Raw genomic sequence first — 16,990 nt, forward strand, 5'->3', positions numbered from 1 at the left:
GATTAACTATTGTTTCCCTGATGCTGGCCGCTTGTCAAGAAGATACCAGGACAGACCCTCCAAGGTAAAGAGAATAGGCAGTGACATCAGAGCCAGTATGCAGATGAGAAATGCATTGCGCCCCAAATCTTTACAGTTTTACAGTTTTTACAAGAAAAACTCCTAAAATCACGAGCCAACAAGTGACTTAAGTGACGTCTAAGGATGGGAGCATAGTCCCGTACCTGCTTAGACCCTTTTTGTTTCTCACCCTAACCTAGAAAGATACTAATTAAAGATACACCCCGGGGTGTTAAACAAACAAGCTAGGAATCTGCGACTCTCCCGTGAGGACGGAATCCCCAGCTTTGCCTGCAGACCAGCAGACAAAGCTGCATCACCCTCCTTCTCCGTGCCACGCCTGGGAGCAGCAGCAGCGTGGGCGCGACCCGTCGACTTCTCCCTACCTGAGCTGATTCTTCTTAATAAAGGCATTAAAAAGGAGAAAGATCTCCTGCCCATTTATTTCACTGCCCACCACCTCTGTCCTCCCCCCTGCCCACTCCTCTGCAGGCAGAGACAAATCCAAAGCCCCCCCACCAGCTGGAACCAGAGCCTGGAGTGCTAAAAGCAGCAAAAGTCCCAGAAGAGGCTTGGGCGAGCAATCTATACGAAAAGAATTCGCAGAACTGCAAAGCAATCTGCCTGCCTGAGCCCGGTTCGAGGGAGTGACTTCCTGGGAAGGGGAAACTGTGGCAGGGGTGATCCCCACAGCCAGGCGGAGCAGATCCACAGTCCCCCTCGGCAGACCCCCCCCTGCACAACTTCAGAACAAGATCCAGCTACAGCCTGTTCGGAAGAGAAGCAAGGCACAAAAGCCCCTGTTTTACAAAGCTTCCCCAAATTCTCATCTCCCGGACTTGTTCGACTCCCAACCTCCCCAGAACAGGACCCCTGACCCCCTAAATTCTCGGAATACAATGAAAATCCCAAACCCTTTCCCGGGAACTCCAGAGGTGGATGGTTTCCCAGAGGAATGGGAGGATGCCCGGTCGCAGTATCAGTGACGCAGGGAATCCCAGAAGAAACAGAAGACATGACCGAATCTGGAAGCTGATCTGATTCCCCCTTCCCGGGGTTTGGGATGCTGTTCACAATGCCTGGGGAAACCCTGGACATGCCAGGAGAAGGGCAGGAACCCCAAACAAAACCCGAGATCCCCCCAGAGGAGGACGAAGACCCAGCACCACTCAGAATGAAGGTCTCAGAACCAGGTGTTCTGTTTTGGTGTTCGAGAAAGTCTCTATTATGATCATTCTGTTTAAAACTCCCAATTAAAGTTCTGGAGACAGGCATTAGTTTGACCAAAGTATTTTCCTTTTTGGGAGAGACTAGATTGTAAATTTTCCAGTTTATCCGGTCCCAGAAATCAAAGGTAAAAGCTGACTTCAAGTCTATATTTTGAGTATTTGCTTTTACCCAGATTAATAAGTTTTTTAGTTCATGTTTTGAGATGTCTGAACGTCCTTTATCTTGTAAAATTGTCTCAAGATGATAAAAGGTATCCCATTCAGTTTTAGATAGGTGGTTTCCCATATTGTTGTCCAGGAGCCCATAGAGTTGCTATTTATTACTTACAAGGATACCAGCTACAGATGATGAAGGAGATGATCCATGCCTCCTTTTAAGAGCCTGGGCCTCAAGCAGTAGCACTGTCCATGGTCTTCTTTTTTGTTTTTTATATTCCTCTAGTCTAAAAATCCTCCTCATTCAGAAGCATCATTTATTGCCAGCCGGGAGTCCATGTACAAATCACACACGGGACAGGAGTGCTGAGGAACGCCTCTCACAATGTTTGTTTTCCAGCATCAGTCTCATTACATGGTTATGGCAATAGGAAGATGCCAGCAGCTCACATCTCAGGCAGCAGACCAAGAACTTAATGTTACAACTCACTTTATAAGTTTTTTGGCCAATCACACAAAACAAAAGCAGTAGTTCCATCCAACCACTATAAGCACACATCCCTTTGGTTAAAACAATGCTTGCTTATTTCAAATAGGATACCTGCTGTAAGCCTTAAGATACAATGCACAGAGCCCCATTATTAAGCTTAGAACTTCCTAATATCCCTCTAGATATACTTTTCTGTATCTCAGGGAGTTATTCTAGACAAGCATTAATACACAGCCCACTGTTCCATTTGTCCTTAGTTTTCCACTTCTTATATAATTTTTCTGCTGACCAATCCTATGGCTGCTGCTTAGCTCTAATCACAGTTCTACTGTCTCTGAGGCCTGCCTTTTGCAGCTTTCCCCAAACCCTCTGATTTTAAGGATTCCCATACCTTACCTCCCATTTGGAAATGTCAGCCAGCCCATGACTCAGATTCCTGATCGCCCCTCAGACCCTCTTCTGCACAGCAGTGGTTTCAGAGTTGGTGAAGTCCAGCAGCACCTGGGAAAAGAAGCTGCAGATAAGCCCTGGGAGCAAACAGCCACTCCAGCAGGAGCAGTGTGATTCCACTTCTGAGAAAGACTTGCATGGTCCCTCAAGGCCTCCCCTGACCTTGAGCAAAGTCTTCGTGGGCTCCTGCTCCAAGAGTCCCTGACAAGCCTGGGAGAAAGGCTCCAGGCCAACCCTCCTGCAAGGCAGATGCCATCTTCTGTAGCCACTGTACTGTAAAAGAGTTTGGTGCCAGTCCCTGATGCTTCCCAAGGGGAATTGAGCACCCTCCCCACAGCACACTGCCCAGCACACTTGAGTTGGGAACCACTCACACTCCTACCTAGGGTGAGGAACAGCCCTGTGACATCCACTCTTTTCCCAGGCCAGAACTCAAAGACGCAATGCAGCACCTCATTGACTCTGGAGGCAGGAGAGCTGAGCACCATTGCTTCCAGCATGGTGTCCACAGCTCTCAGGGTCTGCAAGGACAACAGAGAGTGATGGCAGTGATTCTGCTGCTCCTTCTCACCCTAGAAGACTCATCTGAATTCTCAGGGACAAGACAGGATGCACATGCTGTCCGGGAGAGAGACATAGGCAGAGAGTCTGCTGACTACACATAAATATACAAATAACAATTTCAGTTTAAAAAAATAATTTATTGCAGATTTCTACAACTGTGCTGACTATATGTAAGCATGCAAATATCAGTATATCTATCTAAATATCCATATACCTCTAACTGTGTAAGTATAACAACATAAAACACATCTATAATTATAACTACATAGAGAGGGATCCCAAGTAGTCCATCTTCACAGGCTTTCCCTCAGTAGCTTCCTCCCATGCAGAGCAGCCCTTCTGGAAAAGTACAACAGGATGGAAATCTAGGAAGCAAAGGGAGCATTGAGTCAACACTGGACCTAGTTTGTGTCTCCCTTGGCAGCACACCTAGCAGTTTTATCAGAGACTATAAAACATGGCCCAAAAGGCAGGTTCTCTCCTGGGAATTTGAGGTCTGCTGTTTAAAGAATAGGAATTCTTCCAAGTTTTCAAAAAAGTTTTGAAGTACTCCACAAAAAGCTGCAACACTAGCACTAAAAATGGCAGCCACAAGGACTTTGAACAGTGACATTCACATCTCATGAAAAGAATTACAGCCTTGTTTCTTCTCTGTACTGACAAAGAGACCTCAGTCCTTACTTAAATGGTAGAAACTGATGGGCATTGTGAGATGAGTTATTAACTAACACTGTTACCTGGGATCGAGAAATTACCCTTTGAAGTGAGAAACAGCTCCTTCAACTCTACCATCAGCTCTTGGATCAACTACTCTGATCCTCCCTTTCTGCAGAAGTCAGGCTCAGAGTAGATGCCTCAATCATCTCAAAAAACATGTAACTCTCTTCTTACCAGGGTCCTTTGGCTCAAGGGAACTGTTACCACAGCTTGTGTGTTGTCAAGTGAAGCTCTTCCACTACAATGTTCACAGGCTGAGGTCCTGAAGACTCACACTGACCCAAAATATTCTTCTTAAAAGAATGAAAAACAAAAAGAAAAAAGAAGCAAACCTCAAGATCATTTCCTACTTTCTTGTAATCACTTTTGGGACACAATAATAACTGTTCTTCTCTACCCTGGAAGGACATGTAACACAAGGTCAACACTGTTGACATGGTTAACATGGCAAGCCTTTTAAATTCAGACGTTTGACATATGGAAACTCAAACTCTTACAAAATACCTATCAATCAAAACACAAAATAAAAAAACCCACCAGAATACAGCAAGAAGACATGTCCTCACAGTCTGAACTTTGCCCTTGCTTATGACACTAGCTATAGGAAACAAGAAAAAGCCCAGAAGGAGAAATCAAGGTGCCTTCCTAGTTACCACTAGACTTACACGTGTTATTACTTTTGAGAGATCTCGCTCAAACCACTGCACAGGTCTGTGTGGTGCAAAACTACTTTCATGAGCCACACATTTCTGGCTGTGAATCTCACCCCATCTCATCGAATTACTAAGTCTAATTACCAATTAATAATTACATTTAATAATTATTAAATTATAACATGTTGCTTGCTTTTTGGAGCTCTTCTCTCCCGCTCCATATGTATTTTGTAGACAACAATTTACTGCATGGGTATGTTTCTATTATTATGTGGCAAAAATCTGTAGGGTTAAAAAACCTCACAAAGCTAGACAACCTAGTTAGGTTTCTGTTCCGCTGCGAAAGTAAAGGCCTGAAGTACTGGAATTTATCTGTAGACAGAAAGATATTCTCATTATCACCTGTTAATATATTCTGCAGACTGGTTAGCCATCAGTACCTTGAAGATGAATGCTTGTCTAGAGCCTGCAACATTTCCTTCTATTAAAGAAAAGAAGGCTTTTGAAAACTGGTTATGTGTGAGTTTACAGAAGATAAAAGGGCATCACACTAACAGGATATGGATAGCTCCAAGAGATCACACTCCCCACCTTTAGTGTGCTCTTACTCAGATATTTAAAGGATGATGCCTGTGTATATTAATAGAAATAGACATTTTCTGATGAAGCCATTCAAAAATATGCAAAAAGGCTGGGTCAATACAGGAACTAAACACTCAGGAAAGTCTGGGAAGAGCCAAGAGTTAAAGAAAGGACATTTTTAATCAAAAGAAGGAAGCTGTCAAACCAAAGGCCTTGTAGTCCCTGAACTACTCAACACAGAATAAGCCACAGATCTTTAACCTCTTCACATCCAGGATCAACAATAACCTTCTCATCACATACATAACTCATGAGGACTCAAAACCAAAACACCTGTTCCCCACACTTGACTCACACACTTAATCCTTCTATTCCTAAGGATGAAATCTGGGCCCTAATTGCCAAAGCCTTCAACAATGGAGAATATACACTTCTCAAAACACTGTTCAAAAGCTGTCAAAACTGAAAAAGTTCAAAGTGCAGACAAGGCAATTCACTTAGTGGGCGCTAAGGAAGAAGTCCTGTCACCTCTGGCACAAGGACATGCTCCTCTCTAGCCAGCACTGAACAGAGCAGTCCATGCTGGAGCTTTGTAAGGGATTCATCAGAATATACATCTTTCTGAAAGACACCCAAGAGGAAGATGAATAATTGTTGCAACACAAAGAGCACTAGTGGCAAGTTTGCACCAGCTGAGGATTTCCCAGGTAGAAACTTAATTGAAGGCATCAGGATACTGAGAGGACAAAATAAAAAAAAAAATTAGTAGCTTCAACACATACACAAACATGGCATTTCAAGTGCCCACACACTAGGTAGGTCTTGTGCAGCAGCAAGAGATGCAGCCAACCTTCTCCTTTTCCTTTGTGTTCAAAACCAAAAGGAGAAATTGCATTTGGTGCTGCAACAGAATGACCTCTCCCATGCCCCTCTCTGTACATGAGACTTAGGAGTTTTCTATACAAGAACGACCAGACACAGGTAGAGCAAAGGACACACACAACTTGCCAGGTGCCATAAAATATAGACATCCTTTGTACCGAAAAATTTTATTTTCCATAGAAGACATAAAATTTGTAACTCCATGTAACCATTTCCCAGAGTTTTCAACAAAAAATGTTTCTCTTCCATGGCAATTCTCAAAATACTCTTTAGCATCAAAGACATAACCTAAAAAGCTTCCACATTAATGAATCTACAATGTACATTTTTCCCTTGAAAATGAACACCTGAATCTGGCCAACACAAGCAGTGGTCTCATGCTCCGGGATGCGAGATAGTTTTGATTCATGTCTCTTTTTAAAATTTTGCTTTAAATAAACAAGCACTTAACTAAAGATGCTTTTACTTCTCAGGCACGTGACGGCACTGAAAACTCCCAGTGCACACCCCAGCACCACCATCCAATAGTCACCTCCGAAGAGGCCGCCAGTTGAGGGTGGGACAAAGGAACGATCTTTTCGAGTGCCTGAAACACCGCCTTGAGGTTGGCCGGGCGGTGGGGGTGATCCTCTGTCGCGGGCAGCCGGCGACAGTCGCGACACACACGGGGGAGACGCTCGGGGTGACCATCCCGCGAACCTCTGAACATCGATAAGGTCACCAGTCACGGAAAATTCGGAACTGAACCGTTCAGGCTGCAAGTCACCTCACAAGATCTCCCCTTCAGCCTCCTGCTCAGAGCACAGTCATTCATCGGGTCAGACCAGGCTGTTTGGGGCTTTACCAGTTAAAGGATATGAAACATCTCTGGGCCCTCACTCCACCACGCTGTGCTAAGTTTTTCCTTATCTCCAGCCCAAGCCTCTGTAGCTTCAGCTGATGCTGCTTTCTCTTTTCTCCTGCCAGGCACCTCTGTGAAGAGTGTGGCCTCAGCCCCTTGATCCCATCCCATAGCCTCAAGGTGCTTTCAGATGGCTTACAGCTGTCTCTGCTCCAGAGTGAACTGGACCAGAGTGGTCCAGTTTCAGTCCTGGACCCATGGCCTCACCTATCTATCAGAGTCAACACCTCAGCCCCACTCGCATGGTGGCCTTCCCTGAATTTGTCCTATTTTGCCAATTTCCATCTTGACTTGTGGATCCATTTGTGGTCTGACATGTGCCAAGCAGAAGTGATAATCCCTTTTGTTCTTGCTGAATTTGATGGGATTCCTTTCAGCTCATTTCTCCCCCCAGTTCTGATACCTGTGGCTGCCAGCCCTGTTCTTGTACATATTGACGGCCTCCTCCTCCTCCTCTTCCCTAGTTTATCATTATCTGCCAGTGTCAGGATGGCTTTATTTTGCTTTGCCCATTGCCCCCAAGTTAAACAGGAAACATCCCAGATTAGACCCACTGCTGGATTGCACTTGTTGCTAGATATTTCCTTCATTGTTTTGCTGTCAGGAATCATTCTTGGCATATGCATTTCTGCTGCACCTGGGATAGCAATACCTTTCCTCACCCTGGAAACTGTAAAGTTTAAATAACTGGATTTGGACTTATAATAAGGTATCTGGTTTACAGCTGGACTTGATTTTAAGGGTCTTCTCCAATGCAAATAATTCAGTACTGCCATATCCTGGACTAAGGAATATTGAGCGCTTCATTCAGGGTGATGAACAGCTCTTGCCTTTGCACCATGTTATAAAGCATGCATGCACAAGTCCTTGTCAGTCTACTGAATGCAATCACAGTTCTGCACATTGTTTTAGCATGTGTTTGACAGCAAACATTTGAATGCTTGCTCCATTGACTTTTCTGTGTAGGCTGCATCTTGGTAGTTCTCTTTGTATCTAAATGTCTTAGCAGATAGGCATTGGATTTAAATGACTTTCTTGTGTATGTACTATGATGAATATCCACACCTGGCAACACTGAGTTAGTGTCTGTTGTTATATTCATATGTAAGAAAAAGGGAGTGCTGAGAGAGCTTGTGTTACATGTGAAATTGCACGTGGCACAGAAAATTAGGAGTCACTTACTAATTAACAAAAAGCAAAGTAATATTTCACTAGGCGTGCCTAGAATAGCGCTGGAGAAGACACAAGACATATTTATTTGAATTTTTATTCTGTAATACTCTGTACCACTTATATATATATAAGAGAGTAGGATACTACCAGCAAGTAAAACTAGTAATAGAGAAAAATGTTCCTTTTTAACTTCTTATTACAGATGAACTAATTGCAATCAGTTTTCTCAGGGAACATCCTACTGACATTCTGCAGAGCATGATGCTGGATTACAGTTTGCTTCTAGTGAACAAGAAAAGCTAATCTAGCAATCCTAGACAGAGCTGTATCAGATTTTTTTTTTTAAATGGTTTACAGATACTTTCTCCCCAATATTTTGTGACTTTCTTTTCCTTCCTTACACTACTAAATAAATAAGAAAATGTGGTTTAAAGTTGATCTTCCAGCAATTTCTGACGAAATACAGATATATACACTGAGGATATGAAAGCCTGGAGGATAGATTATGTATCTCCTGCTACTCTGGTGGGGCAGGTGGTGAGTGGTATCTCAATCTATTTGTGTTAACCACTTCTAACATGTTGATTGCCAACAGCAACAAGTCAAATTGTGTGAAGAAACAGGTACTACAAGGCTCAAAGCCAAACTGCTGATGCTTTGTTAGCATGACCAGTGACTCTGCCTTATTTTATCAGAGACTGTTTGTTTACAGTCACCAAAGGTCAGATGAAAAATTTTTATACTTCTGTTTTGGTTATTGCAATTCAAAAAATCATGAAAGTGGTCTTAGCAAGACCGCTAAGAAAGTTCTGCCTTCACAGAATCATTTGCAGTTATTTTCAGCTTGGACAATACCCCTGTGCATGTGGGGGTGCATGCACAAAAACTCCAAGAAAACAATCCCCTCTCACTTACTTGAAACAAGGAATTTTTTTCCCATTCCTCTTATATTCCTACGGAGCCATGAAATGCAATAATTTTTGACTCCATTTTGAGCCTAATAATCCATTTTATACACTGAACTTGCTAAATCATTGCTTCAATACACCTCTGTCACATGCTATTGACTTTACTACTACTATTGCTGTTCTTTCAAGTGAAGAATCTTGTTTCACAAGTCTGGGAAGACAAAAATCCATTTCAGAGTCTCTGACAGGGAGTCAATTTATCATTACTTCAGTAAGCACTCTTAGCTGCATAGCACATTAATTCTCTTTCTTGGTGTTCCATATGAAAGGTGTTGGGCCTTTCCTGAAATACTGCTTGTGTGATTAAATACTGCTGATTTTCCTTCATGATGAAGGGCAACTGAGATGTTATTGTCCATTTTTTATACTCTTTCCTATTAGATCTAGCCAATGAATCCTGTCAATTACATATACAACTAACATATGTATTTATTTATTTACATTTCTAATGGCCAAGCATCCTAGGGTTAATATAAAATTGTATTAAATTTATATGTAACATAATTTGAAACTTAACAAAAAGCACCTTTTATGTCTGTCCATCCGTCTGTCCATCTATCTAGCTACCTACTTACCCAGCTACTCGCCTGCCTTTCCACCCAACTCTCTAAGTTTGAGAACAGCTTTTGTAGTAATCGTCTCCCTTTACACTAATTTTCAGATGTAAACCCAAGCATACATTTACTGAAAAACACCTGTTGAGCACTAATTTATAATGTCCACCTGGTCCAATTGAATTGTGAGATGAAAAAAAAATCTGCAGCCTAAAAAGAGAGAACATTGAAGCAGAGCAAAAGACCTATTTTGTTATGGGGTTTCCTGTATCAGAAAAGGTAACATTTAAATTTGTTCTTTTTGTTCTATTTCTCTGCTTCAGTTGAAAGTGGAGAACAAAGAAAGTGGAAGAGGTACACCCAAAGACCCATCTTTTTAATGTGGAAATTAGTTTAGAATGGTTTGGCAAAGACCTCTGTGAATGGAGCCAGGTTGTGGATCTGACTGTCCAGTTGAATATCTGTTCTTTCAGGTCATTATTTTTGTGGGGTTTTACCTGGTCTCTCCTCTCAAAAGGACTCTATTGCTTCTACCTTGTACATGTTTTAACTACTTCATTCCAGAAACTAATGTGGCCTTGTAAGAGTGATGAAATGCTTGATAGGAAAAGGGAAAAATGAAACTGAGTGTGGATCAGATCCATAAGAATAAATCCTACTCAAAATAAGGAATCAAACTTCACCTAAAAAATTCACAGGAATGTCAATAGAAATGCCGTGATGAACTGATACTAAGACTGGAGACATGGCCAAGGCCTTGGTGACTGGCATTTAACTGTGATGGTGAGCCAAAGACATGGGTGAGAAGAGAGAGGGTAACATGGAGCTGCAGTAGCCCTGGATGTATGTGTAGAGACACAAGGAAATGCAGCGACGGATGTCCTGTTGTAACATCACTGGGTGGGAGGATGGCATCACCAGGAGATGGATTGTTACCTAACATCCCCCAGCACTTATATTTAGGGGCCACACATCCTTTGACTGTGATATCACTGGGTGGTAGAGAACAACATCACCAGGAGGTGGACTGTGATATCACATCCCTTGCTGGTTATGTGTGCGCCTGCAGAGCCTGGCTGAGCCAGTTTACCTCAAGCCTGGACTTCTACTGAGTGTGCCTGCAAGTGCGAGCTCCTTCTGGCCCTCAGTTCTCCCTAGCCTGCTGTAGCAAGAAGACATGGCCACGGGGACAGACTGGAGCTGCCCCATCTGCCACAACACTCGGGGTGATGTGGCTTCTGCTCTGCCCTGTAATGACCAGTTCTGCCTGGGCTGCATCCTGAGGTGGGCAAAGACAAATCCAATGTGCCCACTCTGCAGCAGACCTATGGAGATTGTCAGGTTTTCTGAGCGGAGCGAACGGGACTATCTACAGTTTGCCATCACAGCCTCAGAAGAGTTGGCAGAGGACAGCAGCCAGGCAGGGAGCACTCCGTTCCACCTGACCCAAAACAGCCCCCATCACCCTGGGGTATCCCCTCCACCTTCTCCACAAAGGATGCTGCCTCCAGATGAGCAGGGGGCTTCAGAGACAGAGTTCATGGGTGGTCTCCCACCTGAGGTCTGGGCAGAACTTTTCCAAAGGCAACAGCAACTGCTGGACCCTGTGCTTCCCTGGCTGCGATGGAGGTTGGCAGCAGTCTATCAGGACCAGTGGTGGCGAGCAGAGGCTGCAGAGGGCTCTATCCTGCATGGTCTCTGTGTCTGTGGTCTGAATGCAGAGACCTTGGTCGAGCTGCTGGAGCCTCTCCTCAATGGGCACACAGCATCGCTGGTCTATGGCATCGTCAATGTCATTGCAGGCCAGTGCAGGGACGAAGCCCAGAGGCTGCTGTGCTTCCATCATGCCAGCACCAACTCCAGTAGCTCCAGCTATACTAGCTCCCAGGAGGTGATGCTTGCCAGTGGACCCACAGGCTCTGAGGTAGAGGAGGAAGCTGGTACACAAGAAGCCGGTCTCCAACAGAGTCCCAACCACCCCCCATCTATAACCACCCCCTCAGAGCAGGACCAGCCCCAGGAAGAGCAGGAGCAGATGGTGGCAGCAGCAGGTCCATCTGGTCAGGGCTGCAGCCCCTCTGCTCCTGACCAGGGCAGGGACCACTCTTCTGGAGAGCCCCGGCATGCCCGGAAGACAAGAACTCCCGGCCTCCAGGATTCTCCCAGACCCAAGAAGAGGCCACCTCACCAGCAGCACTAGCACATAACCAGGAACTCTTCAGTCAAGAAAAAAGAAATAAATTGTCATTTCCCTGACAAAGTATCTGAGTGCTGCTTTCTCCCTGTTCTGGTGCCTTTTTCTGCACCCCATTCTCCACAATCAGCCAAGAGCCCCCAGGACTCCAGGGCCATTTCAACATTGCCTCCTCATACACAGGAAATCCTGCTGCAGCCATGATGATTGAAAAGCTTTTGAACAAACACCGGGGTGTGCTATCAGAGGTATCAGGAGTGAAAGACTGACCAGGCATTCGTCACATGAGAAGAGAAAAACTCTGATAGTGCCTAACACAATTTCTGCCTAAGACATGATAGCAAAATGTATGGTTTGATGATGTACAGTCAGAGGACTAGTACAGCCTGAAGGTACAACCAATTAGAGTTCATTCAATCAGTGTGAGGCAAAAAGACTCCCTTCCTGGAAAGACCTATGCATTAATGTAGAATGCATTCTAATCTATAGTAGTGTAAAGCACTATAAAAAGAGGGGAGGAGGAAAAGGAAATGTGCATCAAACTGGGGAGTGGAAAAGGAGGTAATACCAGAAGCACTGTTCATAAGGATGTTAATTACACATTTTGCAGGTAAGTTTCAAAAAACTAAACAACAAAATCAAAACTAACCAATCAACCAAGAAAACCCCAAAACCCAACAAAAAATAGAAGTGTTGTTCTTTAAAACTTTGTTTTTGGACACATTAAGTTTGTATTTTGGGTGATCTGTTTGTTGGAGAGCAGAAAGAAGTTTCTACAGACAGTTGAAGGAGAAAGGAGAAGTAGTAACACTTAGCACATTGCCTTTTTGTTTCTCATGTTTGTACAGTATCTAGGACAGTTCATGCTGACCACAGAAAAGATTGGCTGATGGAACACAGTGGGAAAGTTGCAGATTTGCCATTTCCTTGCAGCAAGCAGCAAGCTCAGTTGCTGTCCTGCTGCATGTTCCTGGCAGGAGCCTGTGCGGTCTCCCAGACCAAGTGTGTGCTGTATACCTCACAAACATCTTATGAGATGCCTTCTGAGCATGACTCAGCCCACAAGAACCTGGGTGGCAAAAACATTCTCTCAGGAGGAGGGAGGGGTGTCCAGCCGGCCAACCAGCAGAGATTCATCCGGGGGAAATCCCACTGAACAACCTGGTGGTCTTCAATGATGGAGTGATTACACTTGCAGATAAGGGAAAGGCTACAGATGTAATCTTCTGGAGTTCTGTAAGGACTGTGGCACTATTCCCCACCACATCCTTTGCTCTAAATGGGAGAGAGGTGGGTTTGATGGGACTGTTCAGTGGAAGTGGAATTGGTTGGACTGGGATATCCAGATGGTGGTAGTCAATGGCTTAGTGTCCCTATGGGCATCAGTGAAAAGTGGTGTTTCTCAGGGGCCCATATGGGAACCAGTGCCATCTTCACCAAAGACATAAGACAGAGGAATCTAGTGCACTCTCAGGAAACTTGGGGGTGACACCATGCTGAGTAGGTGACATGCCTGAAGAGTGAGATGCCATCCAGAGGGATGTGGACAAGCTCAACAAGTGGGCCCATGGGAACCTCATCAGCTTCAACAAAACTGGGATTACAGCCCAGAAAGCCGACTGTGTCCTGGGCTGCATCACCAGCAGCGTGGGCAGCAGGTCAATGGGGGTGTGTCTTCACTCTGCTCTGGTGAGACACCACCCGTAACACTATGTCCAACTCTTTGTCCCCCAGCATAGGAAGGACATGGACCTATTAGAGCAAGTGCCAAGAAGGCCACCAAGATGATCATAGGGATGGAATGCCTGGACAGATGAGAGAACTGAGTTTATTCAGACTGGAGAAGGTAAGGCTCTGGGAGACCTTACAGCCCTTTCTAGTACCTAAAGGGGTACTATAAGAGAGCTGGATAGGGCCACTACAAAGACATGTAGTGATAGGAGAAGGGGAAATGGCTTCAAACTGAGAGAAGACAGGGTTAGATAAGATGTTAGGAAGAAATTCTTGATTGTGGGGGTGCTGATGCACTGGCATGGCCTGCCTAAAGAAGCCGCATCTGTCCCTTCCCTAGGAGTGTTCAAGGCCAGGTTGGACAGGTCTTGGACAACAAGGTCCAGTGGCAGGTGGCCCTGTCCATGGCACAGGGGTTGGAACTAGATGGTCTTTAGTATCCCTGAAATCTTAAAACATTCTATGACTCCATTATTTCAGGTAAACCAAGTAGCTTTCCTCATATTGGTGACTTATGCTATTTACTGCATGTTTCACCCTCCAAGCCAGCAGTTCTTAAAGAAACATAAAAACTACATTCCTCTTCCAAAATCTCCCAAGACATTATAAAACTCCATGATTTCAAGTATTTTTTTACTGGAATAGTAAACCATTAGTGTTGTGCATAACAAGATAATAACTTACATGGTTATCTGTTGTGGAGTACCAGGCATAAGAAGGTTTTATCTCAAACATTCTGAGTGTTGCAACAGAAAAGCTGTGACTGGAAGAAAGGGTGTTATGGAGACTGGAAAGCACTGAGCTGAGCAAACTTATTTTTCTGCCTTGAGACTTGTGCTTAGTGCTGCTGTGTGAAGTCCCACTCTGGACTCCCTTCCTGGAAAGCACCAAAGGGCCGACTGCACATGCCCGAAACAGTGGCAAAAAATCTGTTTTACATAAGAGGTGTGCACCAGAAAAACTATAAAGGAGGTGGATCAATGCCATCCCGCCCTTTGTCTCTTGCACTCTTTGTTCACCCCATTTCCAAGTAACAGTTCCCTGGCATGTGGTCTGGTGTCTTTGTTCAGCCTGAAAAGAATTTATAATGAACACCACACAGCTGATTGGGTCAGTTGTGACATAACAGACCAGGAAAAGAGGGTGGGAGTGCTGAAGCCTTGGATGAACTATTGCATGCACTATGAGTGAGAGTAGCATTGGAAAATTGATCCAAACACTGAGAAGCTCCAGTGCTATACTAAAATCCTATTGAAGAATAATTGTCTTCATTATCCAGTGTAATTGCCTAGATTTGAAAGCCTGTCATTTTCTCCATTTACTTCAGAGGTAACATCAGCAAGCAAGTGATATAGCTTAGGACTGAAAACACCACCTCAATCTTGCTGCATCCCCAGTCTCAGGAAACCCATTCATCCATTCATAGAGCTCCTCAAATGTTCACCACAGAACAAGGTGGGACAGAGGCCTAGGGTAGGATGAATGTGGTAGGATGAAAGGGTAGCATGAAGGAAAGCATGGAAAGCCAAGCAACATACCTACTGCATACACATCATCCTGCTGCTGCACTGCTGTGGCATTTCCAAGGAGCCTTGCCCATCTGAGATGCACCTCTGGGAGTTTCCCTGGGCACATCCGTGGATCAAAGGGAGCTGCCTGCTATGGATGTAAAGAAAGAAAGAAAAGAAACTTCCAACACACTGGGAAAACTCACCAAGTACTGGTACGAGGAAAGCAGTGAGCCCGAATGGGCCACTCCCGGCAACACTGGAAGTTGTGGGACAGAGAGGACACATCAGGTGCTTGGTATTGGTCGTTGATTGCCTGATGTGTGGCCAGGTTGTGATGCATCCCCTCCAGGACAAGTTCCCACAACTCCCCCTTTTTTGTTTGATTTAAAATGAAATGTATAACAATCATACTTAAAATAAATAATCTTGTCTTAACTAAAAACAATGAAATACTTAATAGACTTGAACTAAACTTGAGAATTTAAATAAACAGGTGGGTTCATATTGCAGAGCACAACTAAAAAATAAGAAAATACAATTTTCATTCCCCCTCACTTCTAAGGGCCTGAGTCCTGGGTGGCTCCCTGCCACTTCATTCCCCCTCACTTACCACAAAACAAAAGAGAACAAAATCAAAAGGACTTGTGGTGGCATCTTCCCTGAGTGCCCTTCACCAAGCATACAAGTCAAAAGAAAAGCTTTCATGGGGGACTAGACTGTGGAGAACCTTCTGACAGGGCTGGGAACAGGCCTCCTGTGAGGGCAACAGAGTTGTTCCTCCGGCTGTATGGAGAGTGCCAACTCTTGTGTTTAAACAAATAAAATAACTAGGTTGACTGGCTTCCAAGGGTCACCTACAACAGTAATTTCTGAAATATGAATTACAACAAAAATGGGGAACTGCTAATACAGTAGGAAAGTGGGGGTAGGGATGAGGGCTGTCGGAAAGTGGGTTAGGGTAGACTCCAGGGTGGCATGGCCGGTGCTGTCCTGGCAAGGGGACAGAAAAGGAGGGGAGATGGCAGATGGCTGGTGGTTCACCTGTGCTCTTGAGCAGGTTCCATCTCCCATCCTCTCCTTCTCAGGGATAGTGGGTTCAGGGAAGTGAAGGGTGCAACAGGAAAACTGGGAAAGGAAGTCTGTTAAATATTGTGCAACTAAATTTATGTTTAAATGGTCATCAAATACACTGTCACTTAACACCAAACATCACACAGTAAATGATTTTCAATAATTTTCAATAATCACTGTACATTGAAATGAAAAACAGGACTCCATGGGAGAGGTTAAAGTTCTAGGGAACATTGTTCCAGGGCATAGCCCCAGGAAGTCCCCTAGCAGTGTCCACAGTGGCTCACACAGATCCAAACTGAACAAGTTTTCACTCCCTCATGTTGGCCTCAGTTCCCATGGCAGAACTTGCCTTCCCACTGGACACTCACCTGTGCCTGATACTGTGGAGAAGCCCAGCTCTCTCCCCCTCTGCCCACAGCAACACAGACACTCCCAACCTTTCCCAAGAGCTGCAACACAACCACAGGCACAGCAGCATCCCCAGCAGTGACACCACTGCTCGGCTCCATTCTGTCCTGCTCTGCTCCTCTAGTCACAGCTGCAAGCCTGTATCTCCACAAGAGGTTGTGGCCTGGAGGCGATGAAGGAAGATGACCTTTGCTCACAAACAAACCATGTCACAAACCCCATCCATGGGTCTTCCCACACAGAAGAAACACCTGACCATTCAGAAGCAAACTTAAGAGCTTATTCACAGGGTGTGAAGAAATGGAAGCTTCCAACACAGTGAAGGTTTTATTTATTAAAATATTTATTCTTACTATCACTCTAAACAAACTACAAACTACAAGCTAGAAACTACAGACTACAAACTACAAACAGTAACAAAGGCCTCTTCCAGGGCTAGTATCTCCTATCGGCCATGAACTGCTGTGTGGCCATGATCAGAGGCATCAGGGTGGAGGTCGGCTTGGCTGATGTAACAAACGGATGCTGCCCAAAGAGAAAAAGAAGCAATGAACTTCTACTTTCCCCACAGGCTGAAACAGGCTTTCTCTGGCTACCAGAAAGATACAGAAAGGAGGGCATTCTGTGCAATGCTGTCTCCACATCCAGGACGTGCAGCCGCTTTGCCTTTTACCTGCAGAAGTTCCTGGGCAG

At 44.6% G+C, this 16,990-nt stretch overlaps 2 long non-coding RNA genes across 3 annotated transcripts; one reads left to right on the forward strand and one right to left on the reverse strand.

Annotated features, from left to right (window-relative positions):
* Positions 1–938: 938 nt before the first annotated feature.
* LOC135291400 (uncharacterized) lies at positions 939–2,839 on the reverse strand. The gene is made up of 3 exons (XR_010354205.1): positions 2,768–2,839; positions 2,332–2,436; positions 939–1,897 (listed from the first exon to the last, which is right to left on the reverse strand). It is a non-coding gene; the product is annotated as an uncharacterized LOC135291400 (long non-coding RNA).
* A 9,810-nt stretch (positions 2,840–12,649) lies between these two features.
* LOC135290954 (uncharacterized) lies at positions 12,650–15,178 on the forward strand. Of its 2 annotated transcripts, none has more exons than XR_010353786.1 (3): positions 12,650–12,863; positions 13,308–13,419; positions 14,632–15,178. It is a non-coding gene; the product is annotated as an uncharacterized LOC135290954 (long non-coding RNA). The 2 variants fall into 2 exon arrangements; XR_010353787.1 differs by having other exon boundaries at positions 12,650–12,809.
* Positions 15,179–16,990: the final 1,812 nt, after the last annotated feature.

The sequence above is a fragment of the Passer domesticus genome, chromosome Z (assembly GCF_036417665.1).
Source record: "Passer domesticus isolate bPasDom1 chromosome Z, bPasDom1.hap1, whole genome shotgun sequence".
Taxonomy (NCBI): Eukaryota; Metazoa; Chordata; class Aves; order Passeriformes; family Passeridae; genus Passer; species Passer domesticus.